Below are 22313 nucleotides of genomic sequence, written 5' to 3'. Positions count from 1 at the left end.
TTAGAACTGGAGGTTCCCAAGCGATACATTTCCATCATTTTGTGAGAAAAGAGGTAGAATACCAGGGAGATAACACAGACGTCATAGCTGGAGAGTAAGAATGATTTAATGTGTTCTTGGCACTATGCTAAGTGGCTTGAGGTTCACATACCTCATCTGATCCATGGTTACCATGGCTCTGCAGCTCCATTATCCATGGAAATGAAAGAAACACATAATTGCCTACCTACTTCAACCCATCACCCACTAGACAAACTGATTCCTTAGGCTTTGAGTTAGAGCTAGGCAAGTGACATTTTTAAAGCTGCACAAGTGATTCTGAGTTATTAGGCTTAAAATTTGCTTAAGTTTTACAACTCAAGTAGGAATACTGCCCCATCTTCTGCGGAAGATGAGTTGCAATCTGTCCATCTGACAAAGGGCTAATATCCAGACTCTACAAACAAACAACTTAAACAAATTTATAAGAAAAAAACAACCCCATCAAAAAGTGGGCAAAGGATATGAACAGATACTTATTATCAGGCTTGAGATTTGCTTAATTTTTACAACTCCTGATGTAGGAATACTGTCTCATCTTCCGTAGAAGGTGAGAGTAAAGTTCATGTTTGACTGATCAAGGGATAGAACTCGGACCTATCATTTCTGGTTTCTTAGTTTTTCTATTTAACACAACAGCTTTCCTGAAGGGTTGAAGTCTTAGGTTTTGAGTAACTATAGGATTTCCAACTGTATCCCACTTTATCCTCTGAGTGACTGGTCCAAAAGAAACCAAGGAATCTACTTACTGTCAGCAGGGTATACAGCAAACAGCATAGGAGTTTGCATACCAGTGGCTTTAATTCTGGCTAGTCATGTGACTGTGGGCATGCTACCTTGCTAAGCTTTCATTTCCATAAAATGATAAAGTATCTCACATTGAATTTGAATATTCAATAAGGAAGTATACATAAGGTATTTAAAATAGTATTTGGCACACAGTGGGTACTCATCTATGTGCTAGTTCTTTTTACCATATTAATGTCTACTAATAGTTTCTCTTGGCTAGACAATGGCATTTGTCCTATTCTCTTCTTTCTTTTTTTCTTTAAACAAAAGAATGTGACTGGGGAAAAGGCACTAAAGACTATAATGAATCTTGCAGAATCTCTCTTGCACCCAATAAAGGATGCCTAATTTCTGTGTAAAGGGCTCAGGATGGAAATCAGGTTAAAACAGGGAACTTAATCTTAAAGCTGCGCTTGCCTATGTCTATTAAATCCTTTATTTTTTCTTAGACAGTGTTCCAGTGGGGGTTGGGGTAGCTGATGGAAACAGATGGGGAGGTGAAAGCCCCTCCCAAAGTTGCCTTTTGGTGACACCACAACTTAAGCATCACACTTTACCTTGGCCTCACTTGGATAAACAGATTCCTCTGGTGTAATTTTATGAGCTGCTAGACACAGACAAGTATGTTTATCACTTGAATGGCAAGCTTCAGCGTTAGAGTTGCTCTATTTATACATTGCTTTGCAGACAATTCTGATGCTTTTACATAATTGGTGAGCTCTACTAGCTTAGCAAGCAAGCAAATAAGATGGTAAACAATACTTTTTTCCACACAGGCTTATGATGAATTCTCAAGCCAGCTTTGCTTCCAATTAGTCTGGATAACTTACCTATTTTACATTACATGAGATGACAGTTGGTTTTATTGCTTTCCCTCTAAAAGTCGGGCCTTGCTATGACAGCTACTTCACAAGCACAGGGGAGCCTGCTGGGCAATGGGAAGGGCAAAGGATGGCAAATTGGTCTGGCTCCATTATTGCCGTGTAATTGCTCAAACTGAGCCTTGCTGGATTTGTGCAACTTCTCTGTAATTACATAATGCTCCAAGGCTCAAGAGAGGCTAGAGGTTTGGATGCATTACATGGCATGTATATTCATTGTGCTGCAAACTTCCATGATTTCTAGGGTCAGCATTGTGGTCCATAAGAAACAATAATGAAGGCTTCGAAATGTATAGACTGTATGCAGGAATCATGCATCTGCTTAGGCACTGGGAAAGTCTAGAATGCCAAGGTACTTGAGAATAATCTGGCTTCTGTACACAGATCTTACAGATCTGTAAGATCTTGCCTCTAAATCCTTCTACAAAGGAGGGAACTACAGTCACTCAGGATTCTGGAAAGGGTCTGGATTCTTCCACCTTGCTCCCCTCCACTCTAGGGGCAGGAGAGAAGAGCCCACAGTGTAGATATTAGACAGACTTACATTTTGTTTCCTTCAGAGATGAAGTGGAAGCATCTTTGACTAATGTGTACACACTTGAATGTCCGTAAGAGTAGCAAATGCAGGCATCCAACTGCTAATGAATGATCTAAAAGATTACTTGGTAGCTTTTAGTATAATCCCGAAATTAGTTAATGGAAGTGCCACTAATGAGCATCTATTAATAGAAGGCAAGTGTAGTAACACTGCTAATGTAATGGCCTGGAGCTATAATAAAACATGTGGTCAAAACTAATACTGTTCTATGTCAAAATAGCTTTCTTGAAAAACACAGAGCTAGAAAATGATCACAACTAAGAGACATTTTAACAACAGGGACATTACGTGATGGGGCTCACCATCAAGTTTTAAATGGGGCAGTGGACAGTAATACTTCCAGACCCTCTTTCTCCAGGGGATTTTCTCGATTATTCTGGCCGGGTGTCAAAAGTTCTGATCTTTTCTTTGAACTCTTTATATAACAAGGAACTCCTATTTAAAATTCAACATTTAAGTTTGTACTTCTTCACAGTTCCTTGTTTTGTGGGTTAATACAGTCTCCACAGCAAAATTATTTGCAACTAGAAAACAGGGGCCCTATCTAGAATAGAATATCTTCCCTACTGTTTTTCTTTCTCACCACTCCAGCTTGCGGTTGAATGAGTACTATACTCTGTGATCTCACAGGGTGTTCTGTTTTCCTTTCTTTATACCCTAGTCATAGCCTTTGCAAATAATCACATCCTTTGCAGGGACATGGGAGAGCTGGAGGTCATTATCCTTAGCAAACTGACACAGGAACCGAAAACCAAATACGACGTTCTGACTTATAAGTGGGAGTTAAATGATGAGAACACATGAACACAGAGGGAAACAACACACACTGGGGTCTGGTGGAGGGTGGGAGGAGGGAGAGCATCAGGAAAGAAATTGATAATAGGCTTAATACCCAGGTGATGCAATAATCTGTATAACAAATCCCCATGACACAAGTTTATCTATGTAACAAACCTGCATTTGTACCCCTAAACTTAAAAGTTTAATAATAATAATAAATCTCCTTGATGAGGTTCTTTGGAATTAGGGGTTGTGCCTTTTTGTCTCTAATCATATGCCCAGGACTAAGGTACTAAACAAACAATGACAGCGCAGTGCTATATATTATGACCAACAAGTTCGTTGTGTTGTTTAGATTCAGTTTTTTCCTGTATCTTAGGAGAAACTCAGAGAACAATGAGCTACTCCCTGTCTTCAAAGGGCTTCAAGTCTAGAAATGGTTACTACCCATGTTTTACATACATAAAATTCAGATCGTGCTGATGAATGAATACCCACAAGTGGAAATGTAATGAGATTATTTATCATGTGGGCTTAAATTTACTTTTCTCTTTTCTAATGCAATTATTTATTTAATTAAAAAACAATTTGTCTTGATGACTGCCTTTCATCAGTGCGAGTGTTGACAAAGTCCTGTCCACTGCTATTGAATACAGAATTATGACAGTCAGTCATCCCATATATTTTCATCGCAGTGTAAAGGTTACCCAAGCTTTGACATCATAAACATAATAATTTTACCTTCCTGCAGTAGACATTAGCTTTAAATATGCCTATGCAAAGATCACATATACACCACAAGAATCAAATACGCTTATGTGAGAATTCTTATACTTAAAGCAGCATAGATACATTTAGTTTTCATGTTTAGGGCTACATGATGCGGAAATGCTGCTGTCTACATTGGCATGACATTGGAATTAAAGCCAACTGGAGGCAGCTGCAGCTGTCTATGAAACAAAGCTGGGGAATTCAACAGCAGAAGCCAACGGCTGCAGCCAAAATCCCACAGTGGCAAAAGCCCTGCTGTGGGACCTGGCGTAGGCAGTCATGTGTTGGCATCACTGAACTTCATTTAATGAAAGACCCCTAGGTCTTCGTTGTGGGCCAACTCCATTATTGCCATATTCTAGTCCTCATTAAAGGTTTGGGTGGCTGGGAGCTTTTCCATGCAGATATCTGCTGCCATCTATGTTGGACGCAGAAATGGTAGGCGAGCCTCAAAGCAGTTTAAAATTAACCTGCTTTGATGCACAAACAGTCAAGTCGCTAGACTTTATCACCGATCCAAGGTGAGGTGTCAGGGGTGGAGTAGGGTGGAATCAAGCTATACTTACTGTTAAAGGAATTTGCAGAATGTTTTGATTATATGGAAGGTGTTCACTTTACAGTTCTTCTTGCAAATAACATATTTTGCTAAATTGCCTGCTTTTATTAACCATAAGAAAGGAAAAGCAAGCATAATCTTTTCACACACTCAAGCCATCATTATGGTTAATTTCATAATGGTTACATGCAGTGCCAAAATGTTCACATGCTAGCAAATTATATTTATTTTATACATAATCTAATAACCATAACCATAAAGCTGAACTGATTTCTAGCTTTCATTTTGACCATGGCCCTAAAAGCTGTTTACCTGGCTGCTGATCACATGTGAATTGAATTGGTTCCTTAACAAAGGGATGAAACTTGAGTGGAAAAGGTACCAATTAGAGATACTGAATGACCTGACCCTACTAAGTTGCATGAATACTATTTTCACAATTGTAATGATAAAATGAAAATGCTACTGTTCAACAGAAACATATTTTCCTATAAATAAATATATTTGTAATTACAGATACCAATCACAACTTGGGAATTAATTAGAGAAAACACTTCAAAAAATCTGTTGTTAGAGAATCTCCTTAATTCTTTTCAAAGCTAAATAGAACTTGTCCTTGTATTAAACTCTCTTCTGTGTTATCTGTGCAGCTGCAAAATGTTATTCATTCAGTCAGTCAAAAGTTGATATTGTTTGCAAGACTCTCCAATGGCAAATCTCCTAAATAAGTCCTTATAACTCTCCATATTTTCACAACACCGCATCAGTGTTGTTAGTGTGTATCATCTCCACGTTCCATCCTTTCCCGGAAAGCTTCATTATGATCCTTCCAGCATAACCAAACAACTATACTTTTCTAGAGATGCTTCTAGAACTAGCCTGGCAAGATTTGTGTGCTATATCTTATACCTTACGTTTTGCCTCCTTGTGTTGTGTGTTTGGTTCTTTAAAAAACGGTTATGCACATGTAAAAATGTATTAGGCAAAAGTATGTAGGTTAACCTAAGTCTAGTTACTGATGATTATAACAACAGTAGCAAAATCTAAAGAAGTTCATATCTTATTTGATGGAATCACATATCTTTTATGTTGTTGTTCTGTGAAAAATCTTAGACATCAACTAAACCAGAACTCTTATTATTCAAATTTGAAACTGAAGAAAGAACTGATTGGTTACAGGTTCCAGAGCTGGCATCATCAGAGCGAGGGCTACAATCCATCTCTAGATCCCCACTTGGGAGCTTCTTAGACTCCAGGCTGAAAGACAAGCCATCCTATGATGATAAGAGTACTAGATGACAGGAAGGTCCCGCTAGTCCAGAAACATTATAGGTTCCTCTAGAGATTTTAGTTTTACTAGGTGTGTCTTGTCTTCCCCTACTTTTGTTTATAGAAATCCTTGGCTCCAAACAAAGCCTGTGCCACACACATAAGCTTCTCGCTGTTATCACTTTTTTCATCCCTTTAACACTTCCTAGAATGCTGTGACCTTTACTACCTCATTCTAATTCCATCAGTGCTTCTTTATAAGCAGCCCAGAGGATGGCTTTCATTATCACAGCCACACGGTGCACCTCGGCTCAAGTGAGAAATGCTGCTTAGACCCACAAGGTAAAACAAAATAAACACTTGCCTTCACCTGTTTCACAATCTTCATTCAACAAGTGAGACCATTATGACTTTCTACTTTAACTCTTAGTCACTATAAAGGATATACATGATAGATGTGTGCAAATTAGAAATGGTTCAAAGAATACAAATGCTACTATGTGATCAGCTTTTCTTTAAAACTATAAATTATCATATAGAATTAATGAACATATATAGATACTCATATAAAATTTAATGCAAAATGTTGGAAGCAAATCCAGTTCTGTTCTATACCATATTTACTTACAGCTTACAAGAACAAAAAATGTACTTTCATAAACAGATTACTATGATGGTTCTCTTCACTCTACATTTAAAAGAGCCACTTTGTCATTTTTTGAAAACTTGCCTCATATGGGAGGGAGTTCTCCACATGCAGATATCTGCTGCCATCTATGTGGAAAGCATAAATGGTATGGTTTGAAACAAGCCTGTTTTGTGTGATGCACAAACAGTCAAGTGTCCAGACTTTATCATCAAACCAAGCAGTAGGTTGGAAATGAAGCCCAATATTTAGTGACCTGCCACTTCTCCTAGGCCTTGCTTGATTCTCAGAACTGGACTCATTGCTTCTACATTCTCCCTGGCCTGCTTTGTCTTAGGGTATAAGATAAGGAATGCTCAGTTTCCAGAAGACTGAGAAATGCCACTTCCACAAGAGGGGTGCTGGTTCTTGGCACAATTATTTTCTGAGCTGAAAAAAGTGCCATGACAAGTATAGAAGTAAAATGGAGTTAAATTCTGAAGAGTGTAATATATGTATATTAGACATGCACATATATTAGACATGGAAAATGTGCATATGTAAGAAATGGAAAATGTGCATATGTAAGAAATGGAAAATGTTCACTGCACTTTTGGCATTCACATCTAATTGTTTGGGGATATACCTGATCCACATCTACAGGTCATTATGGTTGCTCAGGATTTCAAATCTCCCCATTTAATCTTTATAGGTGATACTTTGGAGGGTGGCTGCCCATTTCTCTCAAAATGGCTACATCTAGTCCCCGTCTTTTCACCCTCTCTTTTTTTATTTTCTTTGAGTTGAACTATTCATTTTTGTCTTCCAGAACTCACTTCAAATGGGTTTTTCATCTATCATGAGTTGAGTGTTCTCACCTTTGTCTTACAATGAATTCTTCTGCAGATCTCCTTACACGGATCTCCTCTCCTGAGCTTTGGACAATTATATTTTCTCATCTCTTTCACATAAATCTCACTTGGAAGACAAACCCCTCAGGTTAAGATGCCATCTGGTGTGTGTATTTTTCATTAAGAACTAGCAACACCTACATCAATAGCATCCACCTTTACAATCACCTATATAAGCAACTTACTTTGGGAACCTATTTTCTTATTTCAGCATTCTCATTTGAATGAATCTAGCCTAGGTTAGGGCCACTGGAACCAAACTCGGCTGTCCCTGGACTGGCCTGGAATACCTATAATATAGGAAGTACTCGACTAGGAACTGGAGGTGTGAGAGCAAACAGGAGTAAGATCAAGTTTCTGAGATGAAGAATCTAATAGAATGGGCTGTGTCTTAAGATTAAACAGGCCAGGAAGTTCAACCTGGACTCAAAGAAAACAAAAAAGAGAGGGTGAAAAGAGGGGCACTAGATGTAACCATTTTGAGAGAAATGGACAGCCACCCTCCAAAGTATCACCTATAAAGATTAAGCAGGCCAGGAAGATTTTAGCAGATAATGGGGTCCCGTTCAAAACATTAAGCAAGGCCTGGGACTGGTGGTAGACCACTGAAGGTCAAAGTACAAACTGTCAGGATCTAGTTAAGGAGCTTTGGAAACGGAAAACCTTAGGAGACTTTGAACATTTCAAAAAGAATTTGTGCTCTGCCTTCTTTTAAACTCTTAACTCTGGGCACCTAGGTTGTAGAGATGTAATGGAAGGCAGAGGAAATCAGGGGCATACAGGTAGGTGTGTCATCTTTTGGTTGGCACATAGATGTTCTGATTACAGAGAGATTGTATTATTTTAAGAGAGATGGAGCATGGGAATATGGTGCCAGTTTTTTTTTTTTTGTCTAGTTTTTTTTTTTTTTTTCAAGGGATAACAAAGTTTATACAGAGTGGTGTGCCTTTTGAATGGCCTCTATTTACACAAAGAGATTGGGGATTAGGGGAGGATAGGGAAGGGAATTTAACCTTACATCCTCACAATGAATGGCCTCTGTGCAAGCAGTCCTAGTAATTTTCCATTACTGTCCAACTTTGTCTTCTATTTCTTACTGGCAATATTCCCCAACCTAGAGCTATGCAATCAGTCTTTTATATTTCTTAAATCTGTATAGTCTATTATGAAGTTAAGTGTGAGTTTCTATTATATAAATTAACTCAAGTATTGTTCAGGGATTTTACTTTTATAATTTCTTTTTTCATCTGGAGGAAATTAATGTATATCATTATATATAGAAGCCATTTTCTCCTAAAAGTAACAATGTAGGTACTTGGATGTTATTTGCAGTGAAATTTACCTTTACAGGGATAATTGCAGTAACCTTTGAAATGAGCATAAGCATATATGAGAACTTGCACCTGTTATTGTTGTCATGGAAACAGTTCCAAAACATAAGATACAATTCTATTATTGAAGCAGTGTAGTTCCCCAAATGAATTTTAATGAAATTGTAGCAGGAAAAAAAAAAAAGAAATTTATGGAGGCTTCTAAATTATTTAGTGAAATTTGCCAACTAGAATCTGACTACATCATACCATACTAATCTTCATCTAAATAGGAAACAACAGTCAGCAAATGTCAAGTATGCAAAAAGGGGTATAAAGTAGGTTTATTTAAAAAGTGAACACAGTACCCCAATTCTAGCTTTTTAGTGTTTAATATTGTCCAATCACAACTCCTATTGTTGATGGAAGTATATTTGACCATTAGCTGTCTAAGTGGCACACACCAAGATCACTGAGTTATCTGAAGATTTTTCCTAATTTCTGTCATCTTTGGGCTTTCTATTGACATGAGGTGAATAGATTTAGGGCTATAATGTTTTAAGAGCTAAGAGACATAAAGGACTTCTATTTCAACCCATTGCGTTTACAGATTAGGGAACCAATGCCTAAAAAAGTTAGGTGATTTGTCTGAGGTACACAAGTAAATGTGGCAGGGCTGCTTTGGAGGTTGGGTTTCTGACTCTCCTCCCCCCATGCACAGTCACTATGCTGCCTTGTGAAATACAGCCCTTTCTGCTGCCAGTTAAAACTGGGACATTCTTTCATAAAGGAAAGAAATCATATTCTGAATGTGAATATCTGAACTTTTATTCCCCACTTACATTGTCACAGGAGTGAAGTACAATTTGCTAAATGAAATAAAATTTCAGTATCCTCCTTAGTGTAGGTATCGCCTCACTAAATATGTTGATTGCATGTAGATTACTACTTTTACCCATGGAAACTGAAGTAATATCTTAATGTAAGAAGAGTAAGTTTTCTTGATTTGTAACCATTGCTTCACCTCTTCTGTAATCTGAAGTCATGCGAATCAAATGTCCCAGGCTCATAATGAAGCCAACTGTGAAACCAGTGCTTACCTCCAAGTCAAGAGCCTGGGAAACATCTATGGAGCTTAGCTTAAAACTATCTGATGATGAATTGGGACTCCAGTATATCATTTTGTGCACATAGTTATGGCATAATATTTGGGGGAAAGGAAGCCTTCACAGTTATAAAATATGAGTGGGAAATGATTATCCTTAGATACAGAGAGTACTTATTATGTAACTGTTGTTAAGGGCTGACGACGTGGCAGGCTCTGTGCCAAGTCAAGTCTCTGGTGGAGCAGAGGACTCCCCAGGCTCTAGAAGGCCCCTGAGACGTTGTGTCATACAGTGATGATGGGCAGAAAATACTCTAACCATTCAGGATGTGATTGTTTTGGCTTCCTCTCGCCTGAGCTTTTGGCACTTGAACTGGACCCAATGCAACACCACAGCTGGGAAATGACATTATTTGGATTGGTTAAGAAGAGTTTTTGAATCAAACTCCACTGCAGTATTAGAGAAATAAAAAAATTCCTGCTATATCCAACAAGTCCCAGAGGGGCTATCTCTCTATTGTTCACGTGTTTGGACACGAATGTGCATTTATGAACACTTTTTTGTGTAAATATACAGATATATAAGCTATGCAAAGCCATATAAATTTGTATTACTAGAATAATTCATTCCATAAATATTTTTGAGCATTCGCTATATACCAAGCACATTTTTCCAGTTTAAAAGTGAAGTCGAGCATGGTAGCTCCTGACTGTACTCCCGGCTACTTAGGAGGCTGAGGCAGGAGGATTGCATGAACCCACCTAGGAGTTCAAGGCTGCAGTGAACCATGATCATGCCACTGCACTCCAGTCTGGGTGATAGAATGATACCCTGACTCAAAAAAAAGTGACCCACATGTATATTTGTCACTTTTAAAATAGAGATAATAAATTTCTTCCTTGATTTTTAAAGAACTCAAAACAGAGGTCCTATGCAACCCAGCAATCCCATTATTGGGTATATATCCAAAGGAAAAGAAATCATTCTACCAAAAAGGTACACATACTTGCATGTTCAACACTGTGCCATTCACAATAGCAAAGGCATGGAATCAACTCAGGTGCCCATCAACAGTGGATTGGATAAAGCTAATGTGGTATATATATGCCATGGAATATTATACAGCCATGAAAAAGAACAAAATCATGTTTTTTTTGCAGTGATATGGATGCAGCTGGAGGCCATAATCCTTGGCAAATTAACACAGCAACAGAAAACCAAATACCACATGTTCTCACTTACAAATGGGAGATAATCACTGAGCATACATGGACATAAACATGGGAACAACAGATACTCTGGACTACCTGGAATAGGGGGCATGCGTTGAAAAACTACTTTATCAGTACTGTACTCACTACCTGAGTGACAAGATCAACACCTCAAACCTCAGCATCATACAATAAACCCGCACATGTACCTCCTCTATCAAAAATAAAAGTTGAAATTGAAAAATAAATAATAAATAAGTTCCTTCCTCACAGGTCTTAAAAAGCACAACATGAGCAAAGTACCTGATGTGTGACCATAAATACCTGTTCCCCTTTGACCTCTTCTTTGCCCTCCCCTAACCTTGAGGTGTGATTAACCTTTCTGCTTTTTCAAATTCTGAAGACCACAACAGAATAGGGAAGGAAGGGTGTGAAGGTGGTCCATCTAATCCCAGTTCAGAGCCTGGGACAGACACCTGAATCCTCTACTTTAGAAAAGAACCCCACAGGCTTTGAGAGGGACCTGTCATCCATAGCCCGTAAGGACTATGAGCTTTTTCACCATAAGCATTGCCTATTTGTTCTAATCTAGTAAGACCAGATTGATTGATTAACAGACAGAAAAATAGATGTAAGATTTTTTCTTATTCTAAAACAATATGTTTATGTTGTTGAATACTGGGATAAAATATAGAAAATATTATGCATAATTCCTAATCCAAGCAGTGTTCCACTCAATAATCTGATCTATTTCCTATAGTTTGCTGCTAACTTCGGGGCAGGTCTGCAAAAAATAAATATAATGGGGCTATGATGTTTCAATTTTGACTAAATATATTGTTATATAAAGTGGTAATGCCTTACAATTCAAGTGAGAAGGATGTATGTGTTTGAGAGAGAGAGAGGAAGAAACACACACACAGAATGAGAGAGAATATGAATATGAGAATACTGAGGAGAAATGTGTCCACTAGAATTTTACCACAAGCCAGACTGAAAACATCAAAGATGTTTAAGTAAGCCTGCTTAGTTGTGAATGTAATTTTGGAAAACAAACTAAAACATAAAGATAAAAGGTCCACATTTCATTCCATATTTGCAAATAAGGCTTCTTTCGTGAATGGTGAAATCGCTTTGTATAATTTGTAACCTCATTGTTGTCCTGGATTGCCTGCCATGCTGCCTGTGTTTATGCTGCTTCTCCCTATGGCATGTGCTCTGAGCAGACAAGGGTATAATTATAAATCTCCATCCACTAACAAGAACAATAGTTGCACCCAGCAACTCAACTCTCCCTTTGTGAGCTCTACATGGATACCGTTTTGAATGTCAAAGGTCTGCAAATGTCATAAAAACAGCTGCCACCAATTCTCTGCATTAGGCACCTCTTTCAACATTTACTCATGGGTATTGCCTTATCCATCCAGGCAGAAGCAAACCAAAACCCAGAGATTTTAAAACATGGTATCTATAATTACAAGAAATAACAAGAAACCAAAGAGGAATACAAATACAACCATGACTTGTGCTTCAAGACTTTCTAGACTTGCTTAGATAAAAAGAGACTAAATTTTTATCTCTGGGCAGTTAACCCGATGAGAGAAACTTGACATGCAAGGTATACTTTTTGCTATCTCCATTTTTATAAAAGCAAAGTTAATGAGGCTTTGATCTTTATTCCATACTTAAGATTATTTTCCTAAATCTGAGATCATTGCAGAGATATACAAGTTAGTTCTGGCAAATCATTCATTCATTCCTTCACCAAACATGGATATGAGTGCCTATTGAATGTCCAGTAAAAGCAGGAATACAGACATTGAAGGCTCATTTCATTGCCCTTAGTTTCTACATAACATAGCTGTGATGCATGGAATATTAAGGAAACCCCTACACCTTTAACTGAGTTAATTCACAATTTACTAGAGCTATTTTCAATTCATGAAAATAAAGACCAGATGTGTAATCCCGCACTTTGGGAGGCCAAAGTGGGTGGATTACTTGAGCCTCAGGAGTTCAATTCCAGCCTGATCAACATGATAAAACCTGTCTCTACCAAAAATACAAACAACAACAACAAAACTGGGCATGGTAGTGAGTGTCTGTGGTCCCACCTACTTGACAGCTGAGATGGGAGGATCACTTGAGCCTAGGAGGTAGAGGTTATAGTGACCAAGATCACCCCACTGCACTCTAACCTGGGTGACAAAGTGAGACCCTGTCTCAAAAAGGAGAAAAACAAAAAGATTTCTCAAGTCTAAGTTTAGTATTTAAAAAAAAAAAGTAACATCATGGCTTTGTGCTTGATTTTACCTCTGTTTTAGACTAAGAAATCCATTCAAATGGAGCCTATGGCCCTGTAACCTGGCTCTGGGAAAATCAACAGAGGAATGCAACATCACATCAGCGCTGTATATTTTTGGAAGGGTATTGCATTTTTCCTTTGTGGTGGATTGGTCCGTGCACTTGAAAATACATTCACAGTGGGAAGGCACCAACTCTGCTGCACATTTATAGTTGAATCTATTTTTTTTCCTGACAAATATTCAAGTGGGGGAGGAATTCCATGTGAATGCTCTAGTGCCTCCCTCCCTCTGATGAGTCTAAGTGCTGGATAAACAAACAGTATTTCTAAAACCTCAAGGGGAATACTTGAAACTGCAGCAATGTAAGAGAAAAGTGGGTAGAATGGATAGCTTCTAGGCAGACTGACATTTCTGAGTAATTACTGAGGGGTCTAGGATCTGGGGGACAACGCTCCATCAGCAGCCCTTTTGTTATTTAAAAAAAAATGAACATTTGAGCAATTTAATGGAACGTGCTGTGAAAACACAGCTGCAAGCCTTATATTCTTACCAGATCACCTCCTCTAAGCTTTCCTCTGTAGAAAATTCGAAGCTTTCCTGGTATCTCCTCACTAGGGGGTTAGGAAGTAAGTAAATACATTGGACTCTTGATTTAGAGGTGGGAGATGCATTAGGAAAGCGTCACTGCCCATGAAGAGACCCACAGGCTAACAGCCATCATTTACTGAGCACATACTATGTGAGAGTCTCCTTCTGAGCTTTTCCACATCTATTATCTCTTTAAATTTCCCAACAACGCTAAGGTAATGACAGCCTTTCTTGCTGACCTATGAAGCCCAGGCTGGGAGTTGTCGGATGACTTTTCCTGTATAATCTCACCCCAAGGGAAGACGTTACTCTGATTTTTCCACCTCATGTTTTTCCCTGGCAATTGCTGTGACAGAATGTTGTTTTTGGAGCTGAGTAGGCAAGTGGTGTGCATGATATGAAAAACCAAAAAAAAAAAAACAAAAAAACCCCACCAAACCCCACAAACTTTCTGACACAAAGCACTCATCAATGCAATGATCAAGACCTTTTCCTACCGCTGGATATTTCTAAGTGAGAAGATCCTACCTCGGTTTTCAGATGGACTTTAGCTCTGCAGGAAGTGCTGCCCCAGTCAGCCTCGGGGAAATCAGTAGAGGATTAGTTAGACAGCAGGTCAGCCACTGGAGGGCACTCCTGAAATCTAGAGGCTTCTTCCTCCCAAGGAAAGGGTTGCTGGAGTCCCTGCCTGAGACATTTAACAAAGAGAAGGAATGTCTAGGGGATAAGACCCAGTGCATTCTCTGGAAAAGGTCTGCTGTACATATTTGCCAAGTGATAAGCAACCTAGGAAATAAAAAACTATTTGACAATTTACAGTGTTCAAAGGTAGCTTCCTGGCTCTTGAGTTATATAAATGGCTATGTTAAAAATAGGCAACCAATACAACTGAGCAACCTGAAATGTCCTAGGATATGCACCATATGTGATAGCCATGAAAATACTCAAAAGAAGAATTCAGTATAAATTAAGAATCATTCCCACTCCAATGGACTCAGTCTTATGGCAGTGGCACATAGGAGAAGCTGAGGATTCTATTTTTTGTGCTGTTCTATGTACAGGTCTCTCTCTCCCTAGTGAAACCCAGCTCTATAGTTTGGGAGCCTATACCTGACCTCTCTGATATCCCTCTCCAGCTCTCAACATATACTATGTAGTCATACGGATTGTCTGTTAAGAAATAAGTTCAAGTCATTATTTTCCTTATGACAAAATTCACAGTGAAAGGGCCAAGTGTCCACCAGAAGAATAATGTGCAAATCTAAAGTGGGTTAGTGGCATTTTCTCAGGACAGAGTGCACAGGAGGACAACATAGCAATCCTGGAATTTGACAGGGTAAAACTTTTGGACGCTCTGACTCTGTGCTGTATGTATCTGTTTGCTTCTGCTTTGAAAATAACTAGTAAGGTACAAGATCCACTTGAACCACTGAATTTAGCAAAATAAATCAGGCAAAACCAGACATGTCTTTGCATTAATATTGTCATTTTGTTTTATATTACTTAAAAAGTCAGACCTCTTTTTTTTTTTTTAAATCATTCCTTCTCTGGACTATCTGCTGCTCTTCTGTGATGTATATTGTGAAAAACACATTTTAAAATCATGACAGATATCTCAAGATTGACATCATGTCCAGTTTCTAAGCTACAATTAAATCTCGTAGAATGGTAAGAGGTTTCTATCAGAGACTGCTGATTGCTTTATATACATTGCTTTCATTTGAGACTCATTTCATGGATGAGGAAATTGATGTTTACATAAGTCAAGGAACTTGACCAAGGTTACATAGTTTTAAGAGGCTGAGCTAGGATCCTACAGGTCCATCTTAGTGACGTATGATTTTAATCATTATGCCATATGACGTGTCTTGGACTAGTTTATAAAATAGCTTTTCAATTAACCTCTTGTCCTTTAAAAGTGTTCACAGGTTTTAATTGCTTCTTTTTCTGCTTAGGCAATACTTAATTTTTAAACTGCACATAGAAGATCAAATAAAAAAAAAAGTATTCCAGATGTAGGTTTTATAGTTGCACATCTTGGATATGGGTGGTTACACACACACTACAAGCATGTGGTACACATCTATCTCAGTTTTACTTTAGAAATACATTCTCAACAGGGGAAACTTGAAATATGCAGACTGTGGTCCTGATTCCACTTCAAAACGTCTGCTTTTATTGGGTTTACCCTGCAATCATGCAACTTTTGGCCAGAGTCAAATAGGGCAACTGAATTTTTTTTCTTCAGTTTTACTTGGTATGGTTCACTGTAAATGCTTCCAACAAGTCCTGAAGACAGACTTTATTCATTTGTTCTTCCATGAGTTTTATTCAGCAGAACCTTGGATAACAGCAGCTTAGCCAGACACTATGGGGTAATCAGTCTGCTCAGGACTGATTCCTGTGCAGTCAATTCTTCTGCACGTCTTGCCTTCAAGGTCTGCCAGTTGAGTGCACTGTGTTTCCAACACTGCCCTCCAAACAGACTTTTCATAAGGAAAAGTCACTGCTACTTCATTAATTCCAGAAGATGGATGGTGAAGTCATATTGCTTTGATATGCTTTCAGACTAAGGCTATTCATGGGAGGCTAGAACTCTCAAACAGAAAAGTTTTAAAATTCTGGCTACTTTTTCATAGAATTCTATTATGACACCTCGGAGGAATTTTTTTTTTAAGTCTGTCACTTTAAAAGAAAATGGTTAGATGTGACTAGGGCTGTGCAAACACAGTTGCTACCAGTACCTGGCAAAGCCTGTATTCTAACAGATTTCTGGTTAAAAAAAAAAAAATATATATATATATATATATAGACATATATATATATATTTATATTTATATATTTTTCCATTATTGCCTTGGATTCTTTCATCTTTTCTTACATGTTAAGAAAGATAATATCTGAAGCATGAGGAATAGCCATTTTAGTGTGAAATCATGCTGGGGTGGAAAGGCCAGCATATTTCTTATTGATTAGCATTATAGGAGAGTTTGGCCATTTTCCTGGACAGAAGCAAGGAGATGGCACCTTGGAATCAACTCTTAACCATGTGAAGCCTTTGAGCCTTGGTGAGTTTTCCAAGCACAGGGTATTAGCTTTCTGCAGCCTGGAATGGAGCGATTACTGTCCCCAGAGAGCTGTCATAGGTACAGGCAAGGTGCTCAGCTTTTCTTAGTTCTACCATGGTCCTGAACAGCCAGGTTCTAGGTTAAGCCAAATCCAGAAATATCTTGTTTTATTTCACTTGCCACACAGTCTGAGAAGGCTTAATCTCAGAATATGGAAGAAGTCTTAGCAAAGCAACTTTAGAAAACAGCAAATGTGTGTGTGTGTGTGTGTGTGTTGTATGTGTGTAGAGAGAGATCTGAGGCATGAATTTTACTAATGTTATTATTTAAATACATTCTTCCTTATGCTAGAGCTCCAGATGCTGCTACAAAAATGAGGAAAAAAGGCTCAGGGCATGTAAGTCACGTGTCACATTAGCTGTATTGGCCTTTGTTCAAATAATAAACATTTTAATCACTGCAGTTTATAACTCCATTTTAAATGTTTTGTTACTACATTAAAAGTAATTGCATATGTATACATAGAATTCTAATAAAAATGCATAAATAACAAGAGGAAAGGGACTTAGGGATTATCTCTGGCAGCCCTCATTTCAAAGGTGAGACCCAGGAGAAACCCAATATGCACAGAAGTTAAGTGACTTTCTGATAGGCCTTGCAGGTAATTAATTGTAGAACAGTACTCCACGTTCAATGCTATGTTCACTATTACCTGAAATAGAGTTGGAGGCAAAAAACTTATGTCAGCAATACTCAATGCTCAATAAAGTGGCAGAGCAATATTTTGTAAGTGTGTGTTCCCTGAACTCAAACGTGATGTTAGGTAGTGATTCTGAGTCCCTTAAAACAGATTGCTCGATTTATTTAAGGTGTGTTCTCTATTACACCAAAAATTGTTGATGGATTTTTAAAAAACTGCACACCATGGAATAAATACAAATTTCTACATTTTTGATGACATTAAGATATGTTAAGAGGCCTGAATGTTCTTAACTATGGACTAAAAATAAAATACCAACTAAAGGGGTCAGTTTTCTACAGTTATTTGAAATTGATTTTAAAGCTTCCCTATTGCTAATGGCTGAATGTTTATGTTTCCCCAACTCCAAACTCATATGTTGAAATCCTAACTCCCAGGGTGATGGGATGAGAAGGTGGGGACCTTTGGGAGGTGATTGGGTCACTCTGAAGAGTGAGATTAGTGCCCTTATAAAAGAGGCCCTGGAGAGCTCCCTTGCCCTACCAGCACACCACCGGAAGGCACAGCGAAAAGATGGCTGTCTATGAATCAGGAAATCGTACTTCACCAGACACTGACTCTGCCAGAGCCTTGACCTTGGAGATTCTAGGCTCTGGAACTGTGGGAAATACATTTCTGTTGTTATAAGCCACCTAGTCTATGGTTCTTTGTTATGGAAGTCTGAATGAACTAAGGTATCTACTGAGGTTTTTTTCGGGGAGGTAATAAAATATGTCATTTTTTCTAGGTCTGACAACCTATATTCAATTCCCCTTTCCGTAATCTATGGCATGGGCATAAATAGACTGTCATGTGTATCCAAATTAAGATGACGATAGCCAGGAGAAAGACTGAAGGTGGGACTACTGGCTATTGATAGCCAAGATCTAATTCTGATCTTTTGGGATTTAGGTTCATTTCTGGCTGGAAGGAGTTGTATTATTTATCTATGCATAGTGAAGTAACCTTATGATCATAAACAATTTCAGAACGAACAAAAAGTCTTCACCTGGTGATGTCTTTTAATTTGATTCCACATCACCAGGGGCAGAATAATTTTTATTTCTAGGGACATTCATTGAGAACAGGATGACTTGCCGAGTTTCAGATGTGATCAGCTTGCCAATTGTCCCTGGGCCCTTTGTGTCTTGCTACAATATCGTCTAGGAGACATACAACGGGGAAACCAACTTTCACAAAATTCCATTGCTCTGGAGATGGAATTATGGCTCCTTCCAATTTTCTTCATGATGTTATAAGCAGTCAAATGTAAGCAGTCAAATTTTACTTCTTTTGGAAAGAACTCAATAACTTTTGAAGTTCATCAAGTTCATGAATTAAGCTAAGATCTGCACTACGATGTCGAAATGTTAAATAGAACAAAAAAAGTTTGATGTTATATCAACTGCATATGTATACGTATGCAGAGCTGAAATTAACTGATTAAAAATGTCTCTGTTATGATGTCTATCAAGTAAAAAATAGGGTTTTGATCTAGAAATGCCTATCCATTTTTGAGGTACATACTCTCAAAACCTTTTGAAATAAAGAGAAGAGTGGTTGCAAAACTTTTAGGTATTTTTACTTTTAAAAAAAGGATAGACCAAAGCAATGTGTCCCATTACATCAGCATTTTTCAAAATTTAGTCTCTGTACTTTCATTTGCATAATTTTCCACTTTCTGTATTATTTTCATAACCCTAAGTGCTTAAATGGGTGGAGAGGCCTATGCCACAGTCTCCAACAAGGTGTCAAGGGAGAGGAGGTGTTTCTTTTCTCCCAATTCACACCATATTTAGAAGCACTATTCTAGATGATTCCTCTAAAAATATTCAAGCTTTTAGAATCTTGGCTTTGTTTTTCGTAAATTGTACTTAAAGTCAGTGTGACTATTACCATCAAATTGAATAAGTGAAATGTATTTCTCATGTTGCAGGTAGTAAAAATTGCCAGGGAATCACTTAAATACTGAGAGTATTGACAAGCTCTAATTTTTTACTTGGCTCAAAATGTGTCTCCACTCTGTATTATCCCTACCTAGATCTTACTTAAAACAGGAAGGGTGAAGACTTCAATGTAATGACTAATTGATGTGCAATTTGGAGATTTTAATAGAACAAAATATATATTTTGATAAGTAGCAGTACTTGTTTCAAAGAAAGATATTGATGTTATATTAAAAAGTAAACATCCTAATCTATCGGTCCAGGTCTTTACTCAAAACCTTCCAGGTGTATGTATGTGTGTGATATTTTAAAGTAATTCTAACCAAGCCATTGTTCTGTAACCTGACTTAACAAGCTACAAAACAATTCCTTAGCTTAAACTGTTAAAGGGACATTGTGATGACAAATAAACACAACATGTTAGCAGAATAAAAGTTGTCTGGAAATAATATTATTTTATAATTTGGGGGAAAGAAATTCAATACAGGGTAAAGAGAATAGGATTTTGGAATTAAGCTGAGTTAAAATTCTTGCTCTGGACAATAGACAAATTACTTAACATGTTTGAATTTCAGTTTATCATCTACAAGTTGGGAATAATATATGCATTATGAAGAGATTACAAGTACTAACTGGAGAAAACAATCTGAGACCTTGGCAAACAATAGATTATCCAACTTAATTCCAGTATTATTAAAATTCGTGATCATTAGCTGGCACTTTACAACAGAAATGATCTGAATAAATTTTCAACATACACATGCTCTCATATCATGACAGGAAAATGTAAGTGCAAGCGTGGGGGGTGTCAAGAGCCTTGTGTGTTTATAATTCTGATGCCTATCTCTGTGAAGAGTGAGTCTTCTAGTTAATTTTAATCTTTTCAATAGATGTACTTATGGAACATTATTTGGTCATATTGTAGTGATCTGCTACTAAAGAAACTTTCCCCTAGCCAAGGGTACGAGTCTCTCTATAACCCACATTTACCCATGAGTTATGATAAATGTGCCTTGTGTTCCACTGGTTTAGAATTTGGGGTTTTGGAAAATGGGATGTTTCTCCAGCGTACTTTAGCACAATATAGCTGAAATCGTGTATGTATATGCAAAAACGTGCCTGTAACTGTTCTGTAGTTCCAATGCTTGGATCACAAAACTAAGGAGGGTCAGAATTTGATGATTACTCTGGCTTTTTGGTTGGCCCCGAACTCCCTCCAGCTATCAAATGAAGGCATCGGGTTGGAGAATATATACAGTCTATAGAACTTGGGAGAGTTAAATAGTAGCAAGTTCTAATCAAGAAGAAATGTTTTATTCAGTAATTACTTTGAAGCATTTTTTAAGAGTCCCTGAAAATATTGGATTTCTGCAGGGGATATTGCTAAAATACTAAGGTGTGAAAATGATTCTCTTTTTTGAATTAATAAAATAAAACTCAATAGAAATAATTCAGTGTGTGAGGTAGATAAGCTTCAGACAAAGGGGAAAACCAAACCTGCTAGTCAGAGATATAAAAAAGAAAAATCAACTTCTACGTTACGTTGCCAAGGAGACTGTGTAAACAGACTTACACAAAGAGAAGTGGCTGGCTGGCAATACTGCTAATGTGGAAAATCTCTTCATTGTTGTGTGGCATGCTTCATCTCAGAAGAACAGGAAAAGGGGGCAGGCAGAGAGGGAGAAATAACAAGAATGGAAGAGTCGTTCTTCCAAAGAGGGCCATCTGTGACCCTGAGAGAAAAACCTGGTAGATCAAGGCTCACATCTTAGTAAATTACCTGTAAATAAAGCTTGTAAGGCCTGTGCATTGTCTCATGATTCTTTTCTTAATAATACTTTAATCCTTGCACTTTGATAAGCTGTGCAAGGTAGTCTCATAGGGGATCTTTTCATTCAGACGTTCAGCTTGTTTGTTTTGTGCTTCCCAGGCAAGGGCAGTGACTGGAAGCTGGGGGAGAGGGTGAACAGCTGAATCTCAGCCTGACGGAGGCCGCCACTTAATAAGTAAATGCATGCACAGTAAGCCTCATGTGACTTTCATCTCTCTATTCTTTTAGAAGTTTATCTAATCCAACCATATATACAAATGCAATTATTTCACCTTCAATAATTTCATTCATTCAATACACGTCGGGTATTATGAATAAATTCAGTGTAGATACAAGTAGTCTCAGTTCCCCAAAATGTTTAGAGTATGTAATAGCAAAATATGTTATTATAAAGCTTAGTGAAAGTTTGTTTTTATATAACCATATATGCAATATGATTACAAATATGTTAAATTGTTGAGCAAACTATGAATTTTTTTCTTTTAATTTTCATCTCCAAATTTTCTATAATGTGGTTGTATGAATTTATTCATATAGAGAGAATTTATAGGTTACTGAAGTGAATCTGGGTTCAGATGTTGGACTTCATTGGTTTATTCTTTTACAGAGTTGAAGTTTGACAAAATCAAGATATAAAGCAGCTCTTTCTAAATTTGCAAATATGTTTACAGTTTTTTTCTTTAGATAGTACTTTTGTATTTTGATTGATTGACTGAGATGGAGTCTTGCTCTATCATCCAGGCTGGAGTGCAGTGTAGTGATCTCAGCTCACTGCAACCTCTGCCTACTGAGTTCAAGTGATTCTCCTGCCTCAGTCTCCCAAGTAACTGGGATTACAGGCGCCCGCCACCATGCCCAACTAATTTTTTGTACCTTTAGTAGAGACAGGGTTTCACCGTGTTGGCCAGGATGGTCTCAAACTCCTGACCTCAAGTAATCCACCTGCCTCGGCCTCCCAAAGTGCTGGGACGACAGGTGTGAGCAATCAC

At 37.8% G+C, this 22313-nt stretch overlaps 1 protein-coding gene and 1 long non-coding RNA gene across 3 annotated transcripts in view; one reads left to right on the top strand and one right to left on the bottom strand.

Moving 5' to 3' along the window:
- The window catches only part of SLC8A1 (solute carrier family 8 (sodium/calcium exchanger), member 1), a 342375-nt gene that overhangs the window by 110176 nt on the left and 209886 nt on the right, over positions 1–22313 (bottom strand). The gene's annotated exons all lie outside the window — the stretch shown is intronic.
- The window catches only part of LOC105532619, a 2537-nt gene continuing 1386 nt past the window's right edge, over positions 21163–22313 (top strand). The window contains exons 1-2 of the long non-coding RNA XR_001005017.1: positions 21163–21288; positions 21424–21514. This is a non-coding gene — a long non-coding RNA (uncharacterized LOC105532619). The remainder of the gene's footprint in view (positions 21289–21423; positions 21515–22313) is intronic.

This window comes from Mandrillus leucophaeus, unplaced genomic scaffold (genome assembly GCF_000951045.1).
Source record: "Mandrillus leucophaeus isolate KB7577 unplaced genomic scaffold, Mleu.le_1.0 Scaffold974, whole genome shotgun sequence".
Taxonomy (NCBI): domain Eukaryota; kingdom Metazoa; phylum Chordata; class Mammalia; order Primates; family Cercopithecidae; genus Mandrillus; species Mandrillus leucophaeus.
This window is presented reverse-complemented; position numbering and strand designations above follow the sequence as displayed.